This window comes from Mauremys reevesii, linkage group 1 (assembly GCF_016161935.1).
Source record: "Mauremys reevesii isolate NIE-2019 linkage group 1, ASM1616193v1, whole genome shotgun sequence".
NCBI classification, from domain to species: domain Eukaryota; kingdom Metazoa; phylum Chordata; order Testudines; family Geoemydidae; genus Mauremys; species Mauremys reevesii.
The window spans coordinates 161,799,509-161,805,569 of record NC_052623.1 but is presented as its reverse complement, the minus strand read 5'-3'; positions in this window follow the sequence as shown (position 1 = coordinate 161,805,569).

Here is a 6,061-nt window from a genome sequence, read left to right as displayed (position 1 = left end):
CCACCTTTCATTTACTGAAAAAAAAAATTGTGCAAAGTAACTTCATGCAAAAGTCATGGAACCTACAAGATAGATGCCTAGCTTCACTATTCAGTCACTGTTGTGTGTGTTGGTTCTCTTCCATTTCCTTTGTTTGGATGTTGCCTGTTTAGACTGCAAGCTCCTCAGGTCAGATATATTATTGTTATATTTGTCTGTAAACCACCTAGCAGACTGTTGGCACTACAAACCCCCTAGTAAATTCAGATCCAGTGTAGCTCCTGCTGAATGTGGCCTCATTCCTATAATTTGTGTAATGAAGTTTTCATCTAGATATAACGAGGCTGGCTCATACTGTAAGGCAGATGATTTACTGACACTTTTGGGCTGCTTAGGGTATGTCTGCACTGCAATTAAAAACCCATGGCTGGCCCATGTGAGCTGACTCGAGTTCGTGGGGCTCAGGCTAAAGGGCTGTTTAATTGTGGTTGTATCACCTTTGGGGTTTAGAGATCATGGCCCCTTTAAATCTTTGTTCTGAAGAGGAGGAAGTGCTGTTTTGGCAGGAGGGAGCAATGAGAGAGGGAGAGCGACAGGAGGGGGGTGTGTGTGTGTGTGTGGCTCCAAGGGCTACAGCAATTAGGCCTCACAGAGTGAAGCAGCTGAGACCCTGCTCGAAGCCTGGAAGGCACAGAGTGGCGGATCAGGGACAGCCCAGGACAGGAGCCAGGAGGAGCACTGTGCCAGGGAGGAATTACCCGAGAAAGACAAACCGGAGCTGGACCCAGTGTTGCTGCTGCCCAGAGCTGTGTGGGGCCGTGAGCTGTGCTCCCTCTAAGGGCCCATCTAGGGCTGCCCAGCAGGTGTGCACACAGGTGAGTGGGGAGAATGTGGAGGGTGGGGTCAGCGGGGTGAGGTGATGGGGGTTTGGGGGAGCTTAGGGCATGCAGGACTGATTGGGGGGGGGGGGAGGAAGAAGAGAGACACCTCTCTGCCCCAGCCTCAGGGCTGCAGCGGGGACAAGAGATGTGACCCGGGGTGCCTGGGGCAGCCCTCACTGGAAATGCCAAGGTTGGGGCAGGTTGCACAAGGTAGAGCAGATACTCCCAAGACTGGTGGGTAACACTGAAGTTAAACTCCCCAACCAGTCACAAACTGCGCTTCTTATTTTCCTCCCGCCCCCCCCCCCCCACACACACACTGGTTATCAAGAAGCAAAAAAGAAATCACACAGCCCCTTTATTGCATTCCAGTTCTCTGGCTCCCAATCAGCACCTAGGTCCAGTACAGTGAGAAGTTATTTAAAAACTCTGCTCACCTATACAAAGCGTTCTTCTGACCGCAAAGGGTCAGCCACGTCACCAGGTCAGTATAGGTTTGGATGTTACCCAAAATACCACGCTGCCAGCCAATCCTTTAGTGTCTAAAATTAAAGGTTTATTGTAAAGAAAAAAGAACAAGACTAAATGGTAAAACAGTCACATACATACAAAGACTTCAGAGTCCATATATCGGGTTCCTAGCAGTCTTGGTGAATTTGCTGGCTTGAAAGTCCCACTGGAACACATCCACAGCTTGGTTACTCCAGAGGTAAGAAGCAGGACTGAAGACAAAATGGAGAAGATGCAGCTGCCTTTTACAGTCTTTTGCCAGGCGGCTTGTGCTTGTGCTTCCCTTTGTTCCAAACACAAGCTGCCCAGCACATGGCCTGGAAGCCTGAGTTCTGTCCATAAGCCTGTCCCTGCCTGCCTTGCTGAGTCATATGGTGTAGCCCTTGACCTTTTCAATGGGTTCATTGTACAGCCGATGGTCCTTAATGGGCCATCAAGCAGGCTAGGCAGAGCTGATGCCAGATTGTCTGGGGGTGTCACTGTCACCCAGAAGCACAGCACAAGTTTGAAGTACAGACGTATATTATATATCTATAACTCATAATACAAAGGTGATACAAACATATAAACAAGATTATCATACTTGGCAAACTAACATTTTTGCAGATATCTTACACGGCATATCTGGCACAACTCATTGCAATTTTAGAATATTGATATAAGATCCTAAAATGTCCCAGGAGAGACACGCCTCTTCCCCAGCCCCAGCCCCAGTGCCAGCCGGGGCTGTGGCAGCGACGGGAAAGACATCTCTTCCCCAGCCTCTGGTGGGGACAGGAGATGCCTCTCTCCCCTGGCCCCAGCTCCAGCCGGGGCTGCAGCAGCGGGGGAGAAACGTGTGTTTGTCTGTCTCCGTCTCTCTCTCTCACAGTGTGTCCGTGTCTCTGTCTGTGTCTCTCTCACACACACATACTCACCTCCCAACACGTACTTGTAGTGTTGTTACTTGGTACTTCCTGCAATGCATGTATATTCTCTGTAATTTTATTCTTTCAAAGTGCTATTTTAGTTTTTTTACTGGTCTGTGCATTTCATAATTTTTACTTCTCTTATGCTTAAATTTAATTCTTTGAGTAGTGAGTTCTAAAATGCCTAACCTGGAGTAATTATCCCTATAGTAACTTTAAAAAAAAAATCTAGGTTTTTTGTTTCTACTGGTGGTGTACATCCACACATTACCTTGATATAGGTGCACATAACAAAATTCGGTCTGCACATGGGTGGAAAAAATTAGAGGGAACATGGGCCATGAGTACCTGGGCTTGTGACTTTGCATTGGGAATAAGGAGGGAGGCTGTACCTAGCCACGTGGGGAGGTTATCACTCTGTGTGGCTTCTCAGAGAGCGGCAGAAGAGGGCACCAAAGGGGTTTGTTGGGGAAAGTTTTCTATCACTGAAGACAACCAGGAGCCCCCAAGACTCACTGTACTAGAACTTTGCCCAGGACTCCTGAACTCTGAGTGCAGATGCATTGTTCAGTGTCTGCCCTTCCAGACTGTGCTACCACTGGGCCTGTGGGGCCTTGGTTTAAATGTAACCCTGCTTTATCGCTCCCTTTATCTCCCCATCCCCCTGTTTTCTCCTTTCGTCCTTCTGTAAATCAATATTTCTCTTATATTCATTGTACTCTTCTGGGCGGGTGTGAGGGGTGCGTATGCATACACATATGTTCACTCTGGGGGGGTTGGAACAGGTGCCCCTGGGGTGGAAGGGACTTTCCCTGCTGCATTCCTGCGTGTGACTTTTCTTGGCCAGAGCTGCCTGCAGAGCAGACTCCATCTTGGCCATGAGGGCACTAAAGTTACACGGTACAGATATTCAAGCGTGGGATCTGGAGCATTGTGAGGCAGGAATGTCCCAGAGCTCGGGCTGTAGCCTGAGCCCAAATGTCTACACAGCAATGGAATAGCCCATTAGTCTGAGCCCCACGAGCCAGCCATGGGTATTTAATTGCAGTGTAAACAGACCCTTAGCCGTGGACATGTCTTCATGACTGCTCTTTCTTACGCACATTGGATGATGTACCAAGAGAATGGGAAGTTGATCAAACTGTTTTTGTCTTTAATGGGACTTTGTGATGGATGCCGTTTTCTGAAGCTATGAAGATGCACCAGCCGCCAGTGTTCTGGAGGCGATTGTGTAATTTAATGGCTCCAGCAGCTTTGTGCTGTTGTACAAGTGCAAAGCAGCCAGAAAACCAGGGTAGCCAGCTCCCTGCAGCAGCATGGCGGTTCTATGCCACCGGTGAAGGGGGTGTGACCTTTGTGCTCTGGTATTGCCAGTTGCCAGAATGATGCCTTAGAGCAGTGGTCCCCAAACGTTTTACCTCGTGCCCCCCTTGCTCCTGTCCATGCCCCACCCACCCCCACAGCCGGGAGCAGGGCCACAGCTCCAGGAAGGGAGGGACGTGGACACAGGTAAGGGGATGTAATGCAGTAGAGAGCAGGGTGGATTGACCTGGGAATGTCAATAAGTTTTACTAGGACTGTCTGCATGGGGGGGATGAGAGAGCAGGGGTGACTTTAGGTGAGGGACGGTACCTGAGCCAGGAAAGGGGGTGGGGCAAGTTGTCACCTTTGCCTGGGAAACTGGACGAAGGGGGAGAGGGAGAGAAGGAGGGGGAGAGAGCCTGCTGGAGGGGTTTTTGGTTTCAGTTTTGGGCTGGCTGGGAAGAGGCAGGGAACCCCAAGTCTGGGGTCTAAGATCCTTGCCCCCCAGAGGGACCTGGCTGAGAGGGGTCCTGGCTGTACCTACAAGCCCTGCTTGGGACTGTGTTCCTGTCATCTAATAAACCTTCTGTTTTAATGGCTGACAGAGTCACGGTGAATCGCAGGACGTGCGGGGGTGCAGGGCCCTGACTCCCCCATGCTCCGTGATAGGGGACCGAGGCTGGGGCCATAGCTGGGGGCCAGGACCTCAGTCGTGGAGCCAGCAGCCGAGACCCTGGGCCAGGAGTGGAGCTGGATGGCACTCCCGCCCCACCCCCCATGTGGCCCCAGCCATGTCCCCCTGATTGTTCCTCAGCACCACCCTAGGGGCACACCCCACAGATTGGGAACCTCTGCCTTAGAGACATGGGCAGTTAGGTGGGAATTACAACAATCCTCCACCATGTTCATCTTGGATGCAACTCAGAATTGGACCAGTGTTGTTCCTTCAGGCTTGTACCTCATGGAAGTAGGAAAGAACAAATCCCAGAGGACTGGGTTGGTGTAGATATAGAGTTTATGTAACCTTGCTCAAGGACTCTCAGTCTCACTTTACCGAAAGAAAGTGTTAGTGTTTGGAGGAAGAAACTGGCCCACATGACATCATCACTGGACAGGGATGGTGAAGAGAGGGAAAGAATTGGACATTACCAAAAGAAGAATGCACTACAGAACCTTTACTGTTATGTGGCATTGGTGCTCTGTGGTGGTGGAGCCCTCTTTGGTTGGAGGGTGTCCAAGTACAGGGTCTGGAGTGGAGAGGAGTACAAATATCTGCATGTGGACTCCTGGAGGGTAACAAAAAATCCCTAAGCTCATCTAAAGATTGTTTTAATTTACAAGATGGGGCAAACATTTTTGTTTTTGTTTGTTTTTAACTTAAGCACTTATGACTGGAGATGTTCAGTCTAAACACTGCCACATTTTATTTACATTTAACTTTTATGCACAGTAGAACTTGCACAAGTTAGACTAATGATGGCATGTTACTGAATTGGCAGATAAGTGAAAACACTTAAAAGCAAGAGTAAATGCATCATAAAATGTATTTTGTTCATTTAACAAGTGTATTCTAATTTTAAATATTTACCATAACTCATAGTGCACTAGGTAGCTAATCTTATTTCCTTGTTTTCCCATTTGCAGTATTACAGAGCAGATTCAAGTGTCAAGTTGACTGTTCTAAATCATAACTCACTTTTAATTTCATCAGTTTATTTAAAAACTCATTATAGTGCATGTGACTTGGTTTATTATATTTAAAAGCAAAACTGCAAACCAGAAGGCAGCAAAATATTTCCAATTTATGTTGGGTTTTTTTGATAACTATTTTTTTCTCAAAAGTGTTTGTAAATGTACTTGCAGCCCTGATTGGGAGTGTACGTTGATATAAATTGGAAAGTGATACTGTAGTTTTACTTGTAGCTAGTAAACAAGTAGTTTTATCTACAACTTGCTCCATCTCAATTGTTTCTTGCACCTTACTAGTGGCAGACTTTCGTTTTCTCTTTAATTGCCCTGATTAGTTTAGAGGGATAATTATATTTTAGAAAAGATAACATGCTTGATTTAACTGTGGAACTGCTTCCATTTTTTTTAAATTTATGGCTATGTGATGCATGTCTATAAAGTGTCAACCATTTATTCTTTTAGAAATACAGTACATTGTTCTGTAAAACAGGACAATATTTTAAGCAGCAGGACCTATGTTTGGTTTTTGTATAGGTAGCATGCTCATTCTAATTGTCATTGGTGAGCCCCAGCATCCCATCAGTGCAGTAAATGGCAAGGTTTGGCTCTGTATCATCTTAGATTACCTTGTTTACTGGAAGTAATATAGAGCCCGCTCCTAATTCCACTAAGACCAGTGAGAGCAAGGCTGATCCCTCATTAGGACCTTGATTCAGCTAATCATTTAACCACCTGTTTAAGTGCTTTGCTGAGCTTTGGGCCTAACTGGTAGTGTTCGTGTAGTGTATTCTT